The sequence below is a fragment of the Dasypus novemcinctus genome, chromosome 5, assembly GCF_030445035.2.
Source record: "Dasypus novemcinctus isolate mDasNov1 chromosome 5, mDasNov1.1.hap2, whole genome shotgun sequence".
Classification (NCBI taxonomy): domain Eukaryota; kingdom Metazoa; phylum Chordata; class Mammalia; order Cingulata; family Dasypodidae; genus Dasypus; species Dasypus novemcinctus.
This window is the reverse complement of record NC_080677.1, coordinates 53,660,877-53,678,142: the sequence shown is the minus strand read 5'-3', so window position 1 is coordinate 53,678,142 and position 17,266 is coordinate 53,660,877. Positions and strand designations below refer to the sequence as shown.

The 17,266-nt window shown below is 38.8% G+C and overlaps 1 protein-coding gene across 3 annotated transcripts in view; it reads right to left on the bottom strand.

Moving 5' to 3' along the window:
• COL28A1 (collagen type XXVIII alpha 1 chain) overlaps window positions 1–17,266 on the bottom strand; it is a 233,162-nt gene that overhangs the window by 189,564 nt on the left and 26,332 nt on the right. The window contains exon 1 of one of the 3 annotated variants that reach the window (XM_071215160.1): window positions 1,695–1,892. The exons of the other annotated variants lie outside the window; for them this stretch is intronic. The gene's annotated coding sequence lies outside the window, so the exon portion shown is untranslated. Of the gene's footprint in view, window positions 1–1,694; window positions 1,893–17,266 lie in introns of those variants that run through there. 3 annotated transcript variants of the gene reach the window in all.

The following is a 17,266-nucleotide window of genomic DNA, read 5'->3' as shown; positions in this document are numbered from 1 at the left end:
GATGGACAAATAGAGGACTCCATGCCATAAACGGCTCCTCATATAGAATTGTCCAGCAGCACGTTTATTAAGCAGCTTTAGATCAGTATGGCTGAGTTCCTCCACTGACAAGTGTAAGTGCAATTGGCCAAATACCAACTGCTCTTCAAAGGTATGCTAAGATGTGAAAACAGCTGGGTATTAAAAAAACAAAACAAAACAAAACAAAACAGAAGAGGTGTGCTAAGGAAATAGAACACACAACCAACATGACTCCCCAAGTAATCCCCTTACTCACCAAAGAGAAGAATAGAGGATATTGAAGTTTAATCTGAATATTAGTATAAAGATAAGGCTATGTAGAAAAACACAGCTGCTATTGCATTTTCAGAGGGGAAAAGGAATAACACTATGTCTCTGGTATTACATATGACTCTTCTCGTTGGTTGAGCCCATACCATCAGGAACTTCTCAGAAGTTCTGAAAGTAGGAGGTAGAGATTTGATTTTCATTGAGAACGAGAGATTTTACAAGCGATGGGATCAAGAGAACTCTTCAAAAATCTTAAGAAGGTGATTTCAATGTAGGATCCTAAGGAAAAAGATCACTTTCTTCTCATTTTCAGGCCTCATTTGGGCTTTGAAAAAAACTGGCTTTAAGTATAAAGTCTTATCTTTCCCTGAGCACTTCCACATACAGTTTGCTTGATATGTAATCATGAATTCATAACTGAATCTCTGTATTAGCATATACAGTGTTCACAAATATACTTTATCCATTAATAATATTCACAGTATTTCATATTTGATTAATACTTGTCCTGAGCTTTTTTACCTAGCTCTCCCAAACCAAAGTTTTGATATTCATTTCTGTTTCCATATATTATCCAGAGGTCATGTTTACACCTTTCTACTTTTCTTTCTAGTTTTTTAGATCTCCTGACTTCCTGAAGTCTTTCTTCTTCATTAGTTTGGCAACTCAAAAGCCCACCTACTTTCTAATCACTTTTGCCGTATTTTATTTTGCTTTGCTTTTTATTGATCCTTAGTTTTCTCTCTCTCAGATGTCACAGAAACAAAAAAGGTTTCAGAACAGAATGCTATTAGGTAAATGAAAGAAATATAAAAACTCTTGCTTACTATCGGTTTATTTTATAAATGCAGAAACAATGATTATCTTTAATCAAATGCAGTGTTTTTACTTGATTGACTAAAATTTATTTTGGGTGAATATAAGCATCAATAAATATAAAAGACTTTCCATTTTATGAATTTTCAAAATAAAATCATCAGCAGAATTTACCAATTTTATTCACAATGTTTGTATACTACTGTTTCTAAAGATAAAATGATAGGAAAAAGGAGACTATTCAAATTGCCAAACTAGCCAAATTATTAAGTATTCTGCAATTAATCCTAAATTATAAAAACCTGTTCCAAATTAAGAAATAGCTGTCCCAAAAGATATTAACATTATTGTAATGCTATGTAATAGATTGCAGATTAAAAATCAATTAAAAAATTACTTTAAAATAAAATTAGAATTTCTATATTTTAAGTTATTATTATTTTCCTAGTAACTTAAAGTAAAACAAAGGATAAAAAATTTTGACAAATTTTCTTCACATAATCAGTATGCAAGCCACTTATTCTCCTACAATTCCTAGATGGTCCTATCTGATTTCAAGGGATGAAAACAAAGCAGATATGTCTTACCTTACAAAGTCTGCCAAACAGGAATTAAAGACGGTTAAACAAATGCCAACAGCAAAGACTATTGTTGAGGATAGAGTGGGCTATTATTTGATATTCTTCTGTTCTGTTAGAAATAAAAATTGTCTTTGCTTTTGGGTCTTTTGCTTTTATTCATGTTTATTAGACTAAGTTAAAGCAAGAGTGGTCAGGCATTTGGCCAGGGTGCAAGATCTGGGTGGGATCAGTAAGTAATTTAAAGAAACAGTGTCCTTTAGGAGCAAGTCTGTGTTTTCTAGACTCCTGTAAAAACACCTTGAGTGAATGTCCTTCATTTTAGTACTTACAGCCTGCCTTTTTTTCTCATGCTATGTCCTCCTTTTATTATTCCTTCATTTCTTTACCTGGGGGATGAGCTGTAAGATATTGGCTCTGAACATCCCTGGGAAAAACTATAAATGACACTACAGGCAGATTCAAGACTGGTTTTTCCGAGAGAAACAACAGGTTGATAATTAGTGAAGTCAAGTGATGAGTATATGGGTCCTTATTCTTCTAATCTTCCTACTTCTGTGACATTTAAAAATTGTTGTAAGTTTATAAAACATGGAGTGAAAGCGTGATCTGAGGGTAGTCTTGGTTCTGCCCCTAACTTCTATGGGGCCTCAGTTCCCCACTTATAAAATGAGGTAGTAGATTTAATTATTTCTTAAGATCCTGTCGAACTGTAACATGATAGGTATGTTCACAATGGCCAAGATTCTGCAGCCTGTGCACAGGAAAGGAGGTCATTATATCCCACTGTATTTTTGTCCTATTTTCTACCTTGTGGTTATAGCCCATATTAAGTCAATGCTTATGAGTGTAAAACATATCGCCAAGACGTCGCTTGACTCCTTGACAGCTGACAGACAGGGTTCCCTAAGGACTGCCTCTGAGAAAAAGAATAGCCAGATGCTAGGAGAAATCAACATAAACGCTAATGGTATAATTGTTTGAAACTAGCTGTCTTAGAAAGGCATTTTAATGTTTATAGATTTCCTTACTGTAACAATAACAGCCTCCATTCATGAACAGTTACCAGGTGCTAGGCACTATGCTAAATGCCTCATGCACATTATTTCATTTAGTCCTGCACAATCACAACTACCTATTTAGAGCAGGAACTATAAGATTTTACATTTTTCAGATGAGACATTGAGGCAGAGAGGAATTCAATAACTTGCCCACCGTCATACTCAAGGTAGAGAAAGCCAGATCACAATTTTAACCCAGGTCTACATGGTCCTGGAGCCTCTTTTTTTTTTTTTTATGAACAAAATGAGATGCTTTCCTTTATTAGAGGGTTGTAGGTTTACAGAACAATCATACATAAAATACAGAATTTGCCATATACTATCCTATTAGCCTTTGTATTGGTGTGGAATATTACAATGGAAGATAGTACATTTTTATAAATGTGTTATTAACTACAGTCTATAGTTTAACATATCTAAGCCATCTAGTGAAATTCCACAGGTTTTGTTCTTTTTTTAATTTTTATTCAGTTACTTTATATACAATCTAACATGCCCCCTTTAAGCACATTGAAATCTATATTTCAGTTGGAGCCTCTTTTTTGACAACTGTTGTTTTAACGAACTAAGTGTGCAAGTGAATGTTCCAGGTTTGTTGTCACAATGCAGTTTTTGAGGAATGGAGGAAATTTTGAGGGGCTTGGTAATAGAAGAAAGGGTAGGTATACTGCAGGAGTGAAAGAGTGGAATTTACCAGGGAACAACCAGTTACCTAATGGTCTCAGGATGTTAGTCCCACTTTTCCCTTTAGTGGAGATGAGAATCATGGGACGAGGAAGTAGCATTTCCTCAGAAAGCCAACTCTCTTTTTCCTGGGACAGATGAGCAACATTTTGAATAACGGTGCCTAAGAAGCAATCCATTGACTCCTGGAGAGAAGAAATGGACTAAAGCTGTCCTGCTTTGGAGTTATTCTGATTGTTCTGTTCTGTTGTAAGTTGGTGGGGAGTTGGAGTCCTACCTACTCATTCATTTCCTCCCTCATAGGCCAATCGCAAATAGGATAACCCAACTCCAGATCGGTCACCTCTCAGTCCCAGGTATGGCAGTTAGCACTAAGATGATTGGGTAGAGGACTCAAAAGAAAATCTTGAGATCTATCAATTTAATAAGGCAATTAGCCTTGCACTGAAACAACACTGTCTTAGTCGTAACCGATGGTCTTGAATTCATGTGAAATTGTACATACACCAGACTGAATAAGAGAACAGGAATCACCATGATGACTAGAAAAAGGCAACTTGGAGTCCATGCCCTTCCAAAAGTTGTCGTGTAGCAAAATCTTTGTAGGAGAAAGCACACTATTTTTATCATTACTGCTGTAGGTAGCCCAGAGTCAACACTCAACAAGTAACTGTTGAATGAATGATTATTACAAGTAATTTTTTAGTGTTCATCAATCACCTGAGTACCATGATACAACAGATTGCTCTCCTCTAGAGCACTGCTACAAGGAAATCATTTTCAACATTTCAATTATTTATTAATACTTTACCATAGTATCTGCATTGGTTTTATTAGTCTTAGTACCTGTACCAAGATCCTCATTTCAGGAGTGGTGGTATTTTGTCATCTTAGGATCATTTCAAAGGAATCAAAGTTTGGTATAACTTGGTATATCTCAGAAATATGAGATAATAGTAATATATAAGCTCAAACTTCTAGTTTTAGTTTGCTAGGCTTCTCAAAGCAAACTAAATTCCCTCAAGCAATAGAAATTTATTAGCTTACAGTTTGAGGCCATGAGAATGTCCAAATCAAGGCAGCAAGGTGATTCTTTCTTCCCAAAGTCCAGCTGCCAGTGATCCTTGGGTCCTCTGCCACATGGCAAGACACATGGTGGTGTCTGCTAGTCTCTCCTTCACTTCTAGGTTTTGTTGTTTTTAGCTTTTTGTTTCTGTGGCTTTTTCTCCCTTTGTCTGAATATCATTCTCTTACAAAGAACTCCAGTAAGAGAATTAAGATCCACCCTGGGCCATATCTTAACTGAAGTAACCTCATCAAAAGGTCCTATTTACAATAGGTTTATACCCACAGGAATGGATTAGCTTTAAGAACATGATTTCTGGAGTACACTCATGTACATCTGGATCAAGACTAAGGTACAGTGCAAAGGTTCACAATCTTTCCAAATTTCAGTCACCTCATAATGCTGATTGGGAGTAGAAAGGAATACTAGCAACTAAGAAAGGACAAGTCAATGTCCTTCCTACCAAATTTGGGGAAATTTATTCTTAGAATTCCCCTTCTATTTTTTTTTCCATATACAGTCTTTTTAATTTTTTTATTCATTTTTTAAAAATATTACATTCAAAAAATATGAAGTCCCATTCAACCCCACCGCCCCCACCCCCCCCACTCCCCCCATAGCAACACTCTCTCCCATCATCATAACACATCCATTGCATTTGGTAAGTACATCTCTGGGCATCGCTGCACCTCATGGTCAATGGTCCACATAATAGCCCATACTCTCCCACGTTCCATCCAGTGGGCCCTGGGAGGATCTACAATGTCCCGTAATTGTCCCTGAAGCACCACCTAGGACAACTCCAAGTCCCGAAAACGCCTCCACATCTCATCTCTTCCTCCCATTCCCTGCACCCAGCAGCCACCATGGCCACTTTTCCCACACCAATGCCACATTTTCTCTGTGGACCTTGGATTGGTTGTGTCCATTGCACATCTATGTCAAGAGGAGGCTTAGATTCCACATGGATACTGGATGCAATCCTCCTGCTTTCAGTTGTAGGCACTCTAGGCTCCATGGTGTGGTGGTTGACATTCTTCAACTCTATGTTAGCTGAGGGGGGTGAAGTCTGTTGAGGCTCAGGACCTGTATCATATTGTCAGTCCAGAGAGTCAAATCCCCTAGATATATCTTAAACCCCAGCACCAACTACAATTCCAGTCAAGTAGCATGAAAGGCTTGTGAAAAGAGATCCATCTGAGTCCAGTTCCATCACGCAGAAACACCAGCTCCAAAGAAGGGCCAACTGACATGGCAGTGAACCCCATCTGCCATGACCATAGAATCTGTGGGTCTCTTTAGCCCTCAAAAGAACCAATACCTGGGGTTGTATCTACTTTATCTGTCTCTGAGACTCTGCTCAGGTGTACATAAGGGCAATCCTTCTGACAACCTCCAGACTCTTTTTTAGAGACTCACAGCCATATAAACTCATTTCTCCTTTCCATTTCCCCCTTACATTAGGTCAAACAGCATTTTAAACTCCTGTTATTCATATGTCCAGGGTGCATGGTAATGTTTGGATATACTCATAGTGGCAACAATTAAAAACAACAGTAGGGGGGGTACTGGGTTCCTGGCCAGTGGTGCTCTGTCGTGGTCCCTAGGGGAGCAGCGACAGTCTCCCAGGTACAGTGGTGGGGACCGGGAGGGAGTGAGGGTTCAACAGTGAGCCCCTGATACTAATGACTATGCTTGTGAGCTGATAAACCCAAAATAATAACAAGGCCTAGAGCAACTTTGTGCCTGGGAATTTCCTTCTGTCAGCCTTCATGTTACTCAAATGTGGCCAGTCTCGAAGCCAAACTCAGCATGTAAATGCAATGCCTTCCCCCCAGCGTGGGACATGACACCCGGGGATGAGCCTCCCTGGCAACGAGGGACCACTATCAACTACCAACTGATGATGCAACTGGAAAATGACCTTATACGGAAGGTTCAATGCGGATCAGCAGAATATCCATGTCTACATAAAATACCATGACTTTAAAATGCTGTTTGACCTAAAGTAAGGGGGAAATGGAAAGGAGAAATGAGTTTATATGGCTACGAGTTTCTAAAAAAGAGTCTGGAGGCTGGCAGAAGGTTTGCCCTCATGCACAACTGAGCAGAGTCAGAGAGACAGATAAAGCAGATACAACCCCCAGATATTGGTTCCTTTGAGGGCTAAAGAGACCCATGGGAGTTATGGTCATGGCCGATGGGGTTAACTACCAGGGCAGATGGCCCCTCTTTGGAAATGGTGTTTATGTGTGATGAATCTGGACTCAGATGGGATCTCCCTTCATAAGACTTTCATGCTAATGTGCTGGAGGTGCAGTTAATGTTGGGGTTTAAGATATATTTAGGGGATTTGAATCTCTGGACTGACAATGTGATAGCCAGATCCTGAGCCTCAACAGACTCCAGCACCTACAATCTGATTTATTGGACTTACCACACTCAGCTAAGATGGAGGTGAAGAAGGACAACCACCACACCATGGAGCCTAGAGTGATTACAACTGAAAATGGGAGGATTGCATCCAGCATCCAGGTGGAATCTGAGCCTCCTCTTGACATAAAGGTGCAATGGACACAACCAATCCAGTGTCCACATAGAAGAGGTGGCATTGGATTGGGAAAAGTGGACATAATGGACAAAGGGTATGGGGAAAGGCAGGAAGAGATGAGAGGTGGAGGCGTCTTCGGGACATGGAGCTGCCCTGGATGGTGCTTCAGAGGGACTATTAGGTGAAAAATATGGAAACATCCAAATCCCTGGAGAAGTGGAAGCCTCAGAATTTGAAATGATTCTAGATGCTGCAGTAGAGGCAAAGCTGGATACCAAATTACTGGAAGAGTGGTACTGTCGAGATGAGAACTCCGTGCCCGCAGCATATTACCTCAGACCCAAATGGGAAATGCTGAAAAGCAATAAACACTCAGTAAGTTACCTTTCTCTTTGGAAAAAAAATAAATAAATAAACTCCTGTTATTATATGTAGACAGGGATATTCTGCTGGTCCGCGTTGAACCTTTAATTCAAGGTCATTTTCTAGTTACATCATCAGCTGATACTTGGTAGTGATCCCTTGGTGCCAGGGAGGCTCATCCCCGGGTGTCATGTCCCACGCTGGGGGGAAGGCATTGCATTTACATGCTGAGTTTGGCTTTGAGACTGGCCACATTTGAGTAACATGAAGGCTGTCAGGAGGAAACTCCCAGGCACAGTGCTGCTCTAGGCCTTGTTCTTATTTCAGGCGTATAGGCTCACAAGCATAGTCATTAGTATCAGGGGCTTACTACTGGACCCTCATTCCTTCCTGGTCCTTACCATTGCACCTGGGGGACTGCCGCTGCTCCCCTAGGGACCATGACAGAGCACCCCCGGCCAGGAACCCAGTATCCCCCCCCAGCTGTTGTTTTTAATTGTTGCCACTATGAGTATATCCAAACATTACCATGCACCCTGGACATATGCCCTGTATAACTGCCTGTCAACCATATATCACCTGTCAATAACATCCTATACCAGTATTCCTCCGCTGCCATTGTTGAACCACTCTGTGATCCAAAACTTACTGAAAAGTGAAGCCCAATATAATGTCAGGACCCCTTACTAGTAAAATGGAATATAGCGATGGGTTTAAAGGTTAGATATAGAATACGTATTGATTTGGAAAAATTCTACATCCTATCTTTTTCTTTTCTTTTTTCCTAATTATTGAGCTTCTCTTCACAAGAGCCTTAGATCACAGTAATTCATATATACAATATACAGTACTCCCACACATCCACCATAAAACCTTTTCCCTTCCACAGCGGTATTCTTATAACTTATTCATATCATATTTACTTAAACTGATGTACAGACTCTGAGACAATAGCTTTCAAACAAGGTGACATCTGTGCTTACATTGTGGTCCATACTTTAGGAGATACAGTTTTCTAAATTTTTAGTTATCCTATGTTTTACATTATGGTTTACATTATTAGTCTGTCGTCCCCTATATGTTTTTGGTGTAATATTACATGTTTTATATCTATCCTTGTGTACTCTCGCGAAACTCCTCTCTTACCCCCACATTTACCTTGGTTCCATCCATTCAACATCCATTTTCCCCTCCCCTTGGGGCCCACAGTGACAGCCAATCTCCACTTCCCGAGGAGCCACGTCCAGAGACACTTGCAACAGTGTTCAGGGCCTGACTTGCTCAACTGCCCCAATGCCCTGGGAGCCACCCTTTCTCTCAAGAGATACAGTTCCCTCTTTTTTGATGGCATTAGTCCTCCCCATGTACACTCTTGATATGTAGAATCACTAACTCCTGCCCCAAAACTTTGAAGTGTCTGGACTTTGTTATCCTTCTTGGAACCAAGAATAAGACTTGGACACACCCTCATGCCTTTTGTCAGTGAATTAGAGGAACACTAAAATAGTACTGTTGGTCCTATTAACCAACTAAGGTAAAGATGAAAAGCATTCAAGTACAATAGGAGAATGCAAGTTATCATTGGTAATAAAATGGTTAAGGAAATGTAGGAAATGTAGCATTGCTAAAGTCTAGAGCAGAGTGACTCCAGCCCTGCTCCCCCCACCAAATTCTAATCAAGTTGACCCTTCCACATTCCCTCTACTCAACTATCTTTTTTTATTGTTTACTCCCTGATATAGTTTGCTTCCTCGTGTGTCATTTGGTCACCAGCTTAAGTAACCACACCACATATACAACATATAATGCTTCCCAGACCACAGTGACAGCAGAAACTTCCATTATACCAGTATTAGAATATTTAGTTAAAAATTTACTGTAATAATGATATTTATCTTTTCCATGCTTATTCCTAAGTAAAAGCACATTATTTTACACCAAACAAATTAGAAATCAGACTGTTATTTTAAAAAATACACAAATTTCCTTTCCAAAGAAAATGGATAAATCAAATTTTATTATAGGTTTGAATGCTTGATATTTTTTAAAACCATTCCCTTCCACTAGTGAATAGAGCAGTCAACGTCTATACACAGAGCCCACCAAAAGAAAGACCAGACCTACGTAAGCCTCCACCAAACCCTGCTTTTAAAGGGAATAATATTTCCTATTATTAATTCAGTTGATTTTACTCTAGGATATTATAGAGCATGTTGTACCATATCTTGGTGAATTCTTGGGCTTCCCCACTAGAGGGTATTTAAACTTTTCTTGTATGGGAGATAGATAATAGCACTGTGTATCTCAGAACTGGGAGGAATCATAAGAGGCCACATTTATCCAATTCTTCCATTTCACAGATGATAAGACAGAGGGCAGGTATTGAGACTACCCACAGTCATACCATGAGTTAATGAGGGAATAAATTTTAGATCTTTGTGTTTTAACTGTCCATCTTTCATCACCCCTAGATACTGCAGGAGGTTTCTAGGCTTTTGTATCACTCAGGCTTGTGCCAGAGGAGGAGAAAAAGGAGGCTGGTTTATGGTCAACAATATATGTTTGGAAAATGTGGATTTAACTTTAGTGGCAAAAGGCTCAGGACAAATTCTCATGGGCTAAATTCCAGCACATAATGAGTCTCACATCTCATTGTGTAAATTTTAATGCCTGGCCACTAAGGGCATGGAACACCACTTTTTAGAACCCTGAGCTCAAATACTTTCCCTCCAAGTTTGGGCAGGTTTGCTTGAGTAGCTGGGGATTGTTAAACTGATTTCAGTGATCCTTGGCCCATATTATCCAGACTTTATCAAAATACAGCCAGTAAATATCATCGTCTGCACAAATAAGGACAACACCCATTTGAGTTTTCTGGTCCATCCATTTGGGATTTAATAAGAATATTCAACAAAGTTTTAACATAACTATTGAATCCCTGGAACAAAAGCATTCTGAGAATATTAAGCAACATATTACCCTATGTCAACGGACTACAACTTTGATTTGCACAACCTTGTCCCTAGTTAAGGTAACAGTCAACTGTTTTTTTCAATTTACATCTAAATTATATAGTTTCTCCTGTATAATAGTGTGCTACAGTTTTCTGTCCTTTCAAATTCTATACTAAGAGCAAATTATTGAATGACAAAGTTTACGGTAAAAGAGACTTAAGGTGAATTAATACGTTTACTATTTGGGAATGTGAAAAACTTTTAATAAGGTAAAAAATATTCATGAATATAAGGAACTATTATAGTCATTATTCATTGTTTATATCCAAAACTACAGATTATGGAAATACATATGCATAATTTTATTTAATGTAAGAACTTTTTTGCTTCTTATATATTTTTCTATTATGCTAATCGGCCAATTCAGAAATGCCAAATGCTAACACAAATTCAGGAGGACTGGGTCTTGAGGGATTACTGTTTGAAAAAAATAAAAAAAGAAAAGATATTTGGGCACCACCTTGTGGAGCTTTGTAGAAAGACAGGGTGGTGATCAACTGTCTACTATCAACAGATTAAATTTCTCAATGGGCTATGATGCTGAACTGGTGAAATATAAGCTGCCTTCAACAACTTCACTAAGTAAAGGTGTGACAAAACTACTTTTATATATGAATCAAGAAATTCTAGTTAATATCTGATAAAATGTTAAATTCATTTATTTAACAACCATTAAGATCCTATCATATGTTAAGTTTTGGATAGACACTGTCACTTCAGCCCAGTGGAGGAGCTAGTCATATAAAGGGCAATGGCAAATTTTACCAAAAAAAAACACAAAATAGTCAAATTTAAATTCTATTAATGATACCATACTGATGTGTTTGGAGTAAAGTGTATTGCTGTGTGCGACTTACTTTGAAATGCATAATAAAAAAATAAGATGGATAGAGGGATAGGTAGGTGAATGAATATCTAATAAAACAAATGTGTTAACTGTAGAATCTGGATGGTGTGTATATACTTGTTCACTGTACAATTCTGTCAACTTTTCTGCATATTTGAAAACTTTCATAAGAAAATGTTGGACAAAAAAGGCAATGGCAATCCAGTGTGATAATATCTATAAAAGAGACATGCAGGAAGCAGATGTGGCTCAAGAAATTTGGCTCCCATCCACCTTATGGGAGATCATTTCCCAGGGCATCCTGGTAAAGGCAAGCTGGTCCGTGCAACGAGCTGGCCAGTGCGGCGAGCTGGCCCACGCGGAAAGCTGGTGCAAAAAAAGAAACAAAGAAGAGACACAATGAGAGACACAACAAACCTGGGAGCTGAGGTGGCTCAAGCAGTTGAGGTCTCTCTTCCACATTGGAGGTCTCAGGATCAGTTCCCTGTGCCTCCTAAAGGGAAGATGAGAAGAGAAGACAAGCAGACAGAGAGAGCACACAGCGAATGGACACAGAGAGCAGGCAGCAACGGCAAAACAACAAGGGAGGGAGGAATAAATAAATAAAATAAATCTTTAAAAAAAAAGAGAGAGAGTCATGCAAAGAGGGCACCTGGACCCAGAATGACACAGGGGTTGGAAGGTCAGGGAGCAGAGAGGATAAGAAGGGACTTATTTTTTGCTATATTAAAAGGTTTAGACTTTTTTTTAAAGACTTACTTATTTTACTTTATTTTTCTTTGTTTATCCCCTCTCCCCCAGATGGTTCTCTCGTCTGTCTGCTCACTGTTTGCTCGCCTTCTCCAGGGGCACTGGGACCAGACCTGGGACCTCCCACATAAGAAGCGAGTGCCCAATGGCCTGAGCCACATCTGCTCCCCACGGGCTGCGGCATCTGCTGGCTTGTTGTAGTGGGAGGCAGCACATCTGCTCCTCTTCTTTTCGGAGGCACCAGGACCCGAACCTAGGACCTCCCATGTGGTAGGCAGGCGCCCAACTGGTCGAGCCACGTTCACTTCCCTAGACTTTATATTTAAAACAATGGGGAGCACTGAAAATTTTTAAGCAAGAGAGTGACATGATCATATTCTTATTTTAGGAAAATCACTCTGGTAGCTGTGTGAGGAATTAATTGGAAGAAAGCAAGCATGGAGACTGAGAGACCTATTTAGAGACTTACTATAATGCCAGTGAGACATAGAGCTTCAACATGCCAGCAGTAGGAATGGAAAGAAGTGAATAATTCTGAAAAATATTTAGAAGGCAGAATCAATGGGCTTAGTACCTAATTTCTCACAAAGTCACAGTGAACAAGGAAGAAAACTGTACCCAGTGCTTTGCTGATAAGTATTAACAACTGGCTCTCTGATTAAAAGAAAAAAAAGTATGTGTGTGTATACAAGTACATAAGTTTATTATCAATGTACTGATATAAAGGATGTGTAGTATACAATTTATAAATAATATAAAAATACATTACTCTCTATTGAAAATTCCATATTTATAATAATTCATTCTCTCGGAATATGTTCATTGTCTTTTGCCAAACTTTTGTATCCTTAACCAACTTATGGTTGCAATTGACAAATGTGTATAGTTCCGACAGGAATATTGATTGACGTTTTCATTTACTTTAATATGTAAAACAAAAGTGAAACAGAAAGATATATGTATGTAGAAACTTCACTTGTTTGTCAATGAAATAGCTTCTTTACTGAATTAGAAATTTTTTAATACAGAAGAATATTTCTTCAATTTTTGTGTTACTCAATTACTACAGATATAATACACTTCTGGATATAATCTGCATTGACATTTTATCCATCAGTTTCTTAAGTCTAAACAATCAACAAAACAATAATTCAAGACCTAATGTGTAGCAGGTTCGTGTTATATAAATACTCAAAATGTGACTGACTTCAAACTATAATGTGACATCACTGAACACAGAGTTGGGAAGAGTTATGACTTTATATAGCAGCGCACTATTATACAGGATTTCTTCCATACAGGTATAATGGCTGCAAATAGTTTCAAGAGAATAGACAATAGTAAAATGTAGTACAATAATTAAGATATGGCGGTGGACTTGGCCCAGTGGTTAGAGCGTCCGTCTACCACATGGGAGGTCCAAGGTTCAAACCCCGGGCCTCCTTGACCCATGTGCAGCTGGCCCACGTGCAGTGCTGATGCACGCAAGGAGTGCCCTGCCACGCAGGGGTGTCCCTGCGTAGGGGAGCCCCATGTGCAAGGAGTGCTCCCAGTAAGGAGAGCCGCCCAGCGCAAAAGAAAGTGCAGCCTGCCCAGGAATGGTGCCTCACACACGGAGAACTGACACAACAAGATGACACAACAAAAAGAAACAGATTCCTGTGCCGCTGACAACAATAGAAGTGAACAGAGAAGACGCAGCAAATAGACACAGAGCAGACAACTGGGTTGGGGGGCAGGGAAGAGAAATAAATAAATAAATAAATAAATAAATAAATAAATAAATAAATAAATAAATAAATCTTTAAAAAATAATAATAATTAAGATGTGATCAATTTTGAGTATTTCTGTTATTTTAACATAATTTATTTGATTTTGAATTTATACAAGTTAATGTATATACCTGTCTTTAGCAATCAGCTCACAAAATTCCTGAAAATTTAATAATTGGGGGGCACAAGCCGACTCCAGTACACCAGTGATTGCACCTAAACTCTAGGAGGGGTGGTGCCCTCCTGTCTCCTGAAAAGAGTCCAGAACATAGATCTAAGAATTGGTCCTGCCACCTACTAGCTTTATGACCCTAGACAGATACCCACTTGAAGCTTCGGTTTCCACATCTGCAAATAAAAACGATAACAAAATAGGCAAGGGATATGAAAAGTAATTTATAGAAAATAAATCTAAGTCATAGTCATATGAAAAAATGTCCAACCTTATTAGTAATCATGGAAATGCAAACTAAACAACACTGAGCTATCATAACACCTCTTCCAACAAATAGGCAAGTTTTCAGAATAACGATAGCAAGAGTTTACCACATGTGTTAGGAAATGCAACAAAAATAGTGGGAATTGATTTGGTAAAACCACATTGGAGAGCAATTTGGCATTATCTAGTACAGATGAAAATGTATATTTTTTTTCACTTCTAGGAATAAATCCTAAAAAAATTCTAGCATATCTATTCAAAAGAAATACATGAGAATTGTTTATTATAGAAACATTGGAAACAGCCTAAATGTTCATCAGTGGGAGGATGGACCAATAATATGTGGCATAATTACATTCATTTATTTATTCATCCAATATATATTGAATACCAACTTTGTTCTAGGCACAAGAATAATAGCAATGAAGTAAAAATACAAAATTCTTGACCTCCTGCATCTTACATTCTAGTATAATGTAGTATTCACACATGATAAAAAAAAAAAAGAAACAATCAAAATGCATAGAACAGATAAATATGTAACATTGGGAATATGTCTCAAAAATATAATGTTAAATAAAAAAGAAAGTTGCATAATGATATAAAAGTATGATACCTCTTCTATAAAGTTTTAAAAAGCATAAAACTATTAGCTATTATATATATATTAATATGTTGTAAATGTATAACAAATAGAGAGAGAAAGACTAAGCACCAACTTCCTGATAGTGGCTGCCAATGAGAAAAGAGAAAAAGAGAATAGAACTGGGAATGGATAAAAAAAGAATTTCAACTCCATAGCTAATGATTTGTTCAAACAAAAAAAGAAAGAAAAAGATCTAAAGCTTTTAAATTCTGGTGGTTGATACACGGATATTTGTCATATTATTCCTTATGTATTCTTTTGAAGCTTTTAATAATAAAGAATACTTTTAAAACCTTTCAATCTTTCTACTTACCAGCATTAATTAAAACAGAATTGATAGCATCCCAGTCACACATTTATCAGTCATCTTGAACTCTCTACTCCTTGAGTCAGGAGGTCCTGTTGATTCTTATTTTGCAGCATCTTTCATAGATACCTATAGCTTTCCACCAGATCTTCCATCACTTCAATAACCTGTGTCCCTAGCTCCTGCCAGTACCCACCCTCCAAGTATCCCTAGAAGTACCCAGTAGACATCTTATATATACTCATACAAAAATTCATCAGTTACCATTTGACATCATTCATTTCCTTCCTACCTCTACTTCGGTCTTCCCCCTTCCTCTATTGGTTAGACACTGCATCTCCTACCGACCCTGCTGGGAGCCACTGTCTCCGACTAGGTGCCCAGTCTCTCCACCAGACAGCCAGGTGTCTGCCAAACACCACTCCCACGCGCTGGAGCCTCCGAGCTATCAAGGCCATTAATGTTCTATACAAAGTGGAGAAGAATGCACTGGTCCCCTCTTTGTTACAGTCTGGAGAGAAGTATTGTCATAGATTGTATTACTGTCCACCCACATGTGGTCCCCTCTTTCAGAGTCCCTCTCTGTAGAAAGATTATATACATCCCTGCCACGTGGAAGTCAGACATGTTCATGTGACTTGCTTTAGTAAACAAATCTGAGTGAAAATTATATTTGTTGCTTCAAGCAGAAACTTTAGAGGAAATATCTTGCTCTCTTTTCCCTCTGTCCTAAAAATCAGCCATGTTCCTGATAGTTTGGTCCCACCCTGGATCCCAGAGGGAATACAAAAAGGAGAAGAGCAGCCAACTCATGATAGATAACGTAATATGAGCACAGTAATAAATTTTTGTTGTAAGCTAAAGCTTGGAGTTGTTATTAAAGTCCAGCCTTTCCTGACTGATACAGGTACCAAAGCTATATTGTACTTTACAGAGATTATAGTGAAATAGCTCTATGACAAGCTCCCCACCCCCTTTCTCTTTAGGACTCAAATCTTGATCCATGAGAAATGGACTAACGGAAGTCCAAGTGACCAACCCCACACCCTACTCAGTCGCTCTCCTATCTAATCCCAAGGCAAGCTCCTCATGCCTGGTTCTTTCTTTGCAGGGTGAATAGCCTCTGTGGTTTCCCACTATACTTAAAATTCAAATGCCCCAAGAATTCAACGCTCCAAACCATTCACCCCTTTGCTCTGTTTTCTCCAGCCACTTGGCCGTACTCTTTCTTAGCCCATAAAACCTATTCCCACCTTGGGACCTTTGGTCTGACCGTTTCTGCTGCCCCAAATGCTTTACAGATCATTGCAAGGGTGGCTCCTTATTCAGCTCTTCAGTACTCAAAGAGGACCTCCTTGCCTATTTACATCTCTCCCCTGCCAGTAATTCTTTATCACATTGCCTTATATCACTAACTGAAACAATTTTATTTGTTTATGTGTTAATTTTTTGTCTTTTCCTTTGAAAACAGGAATCTTGTCCATCTAGTTCAAGGGTCAACTGTTAAAGGGACAGTAAATATTTTAGGGTTTGAAGGCCCTATGGTCTCTTTCACAACCATTCAACTCTGTCATTGTAGTACAAAAGCAGCCAGTGACAGTAAACAATGAGTGTGGTTGTGTTCCAGTAAAATGGGATTTATAAAAATAAGTGGTAGGCCAGATTTGGTCCATAAGCCATAGTTTGCCAACCTCTAGTCTAGATCACTAACATCCAGAATATTGAATACAATAGATCACTTAATGGGAAGCATATGTGGCTCGAGTGATAGAGCTTCCACTTACCATATGGGAGATCCTATGTTTGATCCTTGGGGCCTCCTGGTGAAAAAGAAGAAGAGCAAGGGTACCTGTGCAGCAAGCCAGTGCCCAGATGAGTGCCTGCATGGTGAGCCAGTGCCCTACACAAGTGAGTCATGCAGCAAGATGATGATGTATCAAAAGAGAGACAAGGGGAGAGTCAAGGTAAATCGCAGCAGAAACCAGGAACTGAGGTGGCATAATTAATAGGGAACCTTTCTCCCCATCAGAGGTCTCCAAGATCAAATCCTGGTGAATTCTAGAGGAGAGAAAATGAGAAG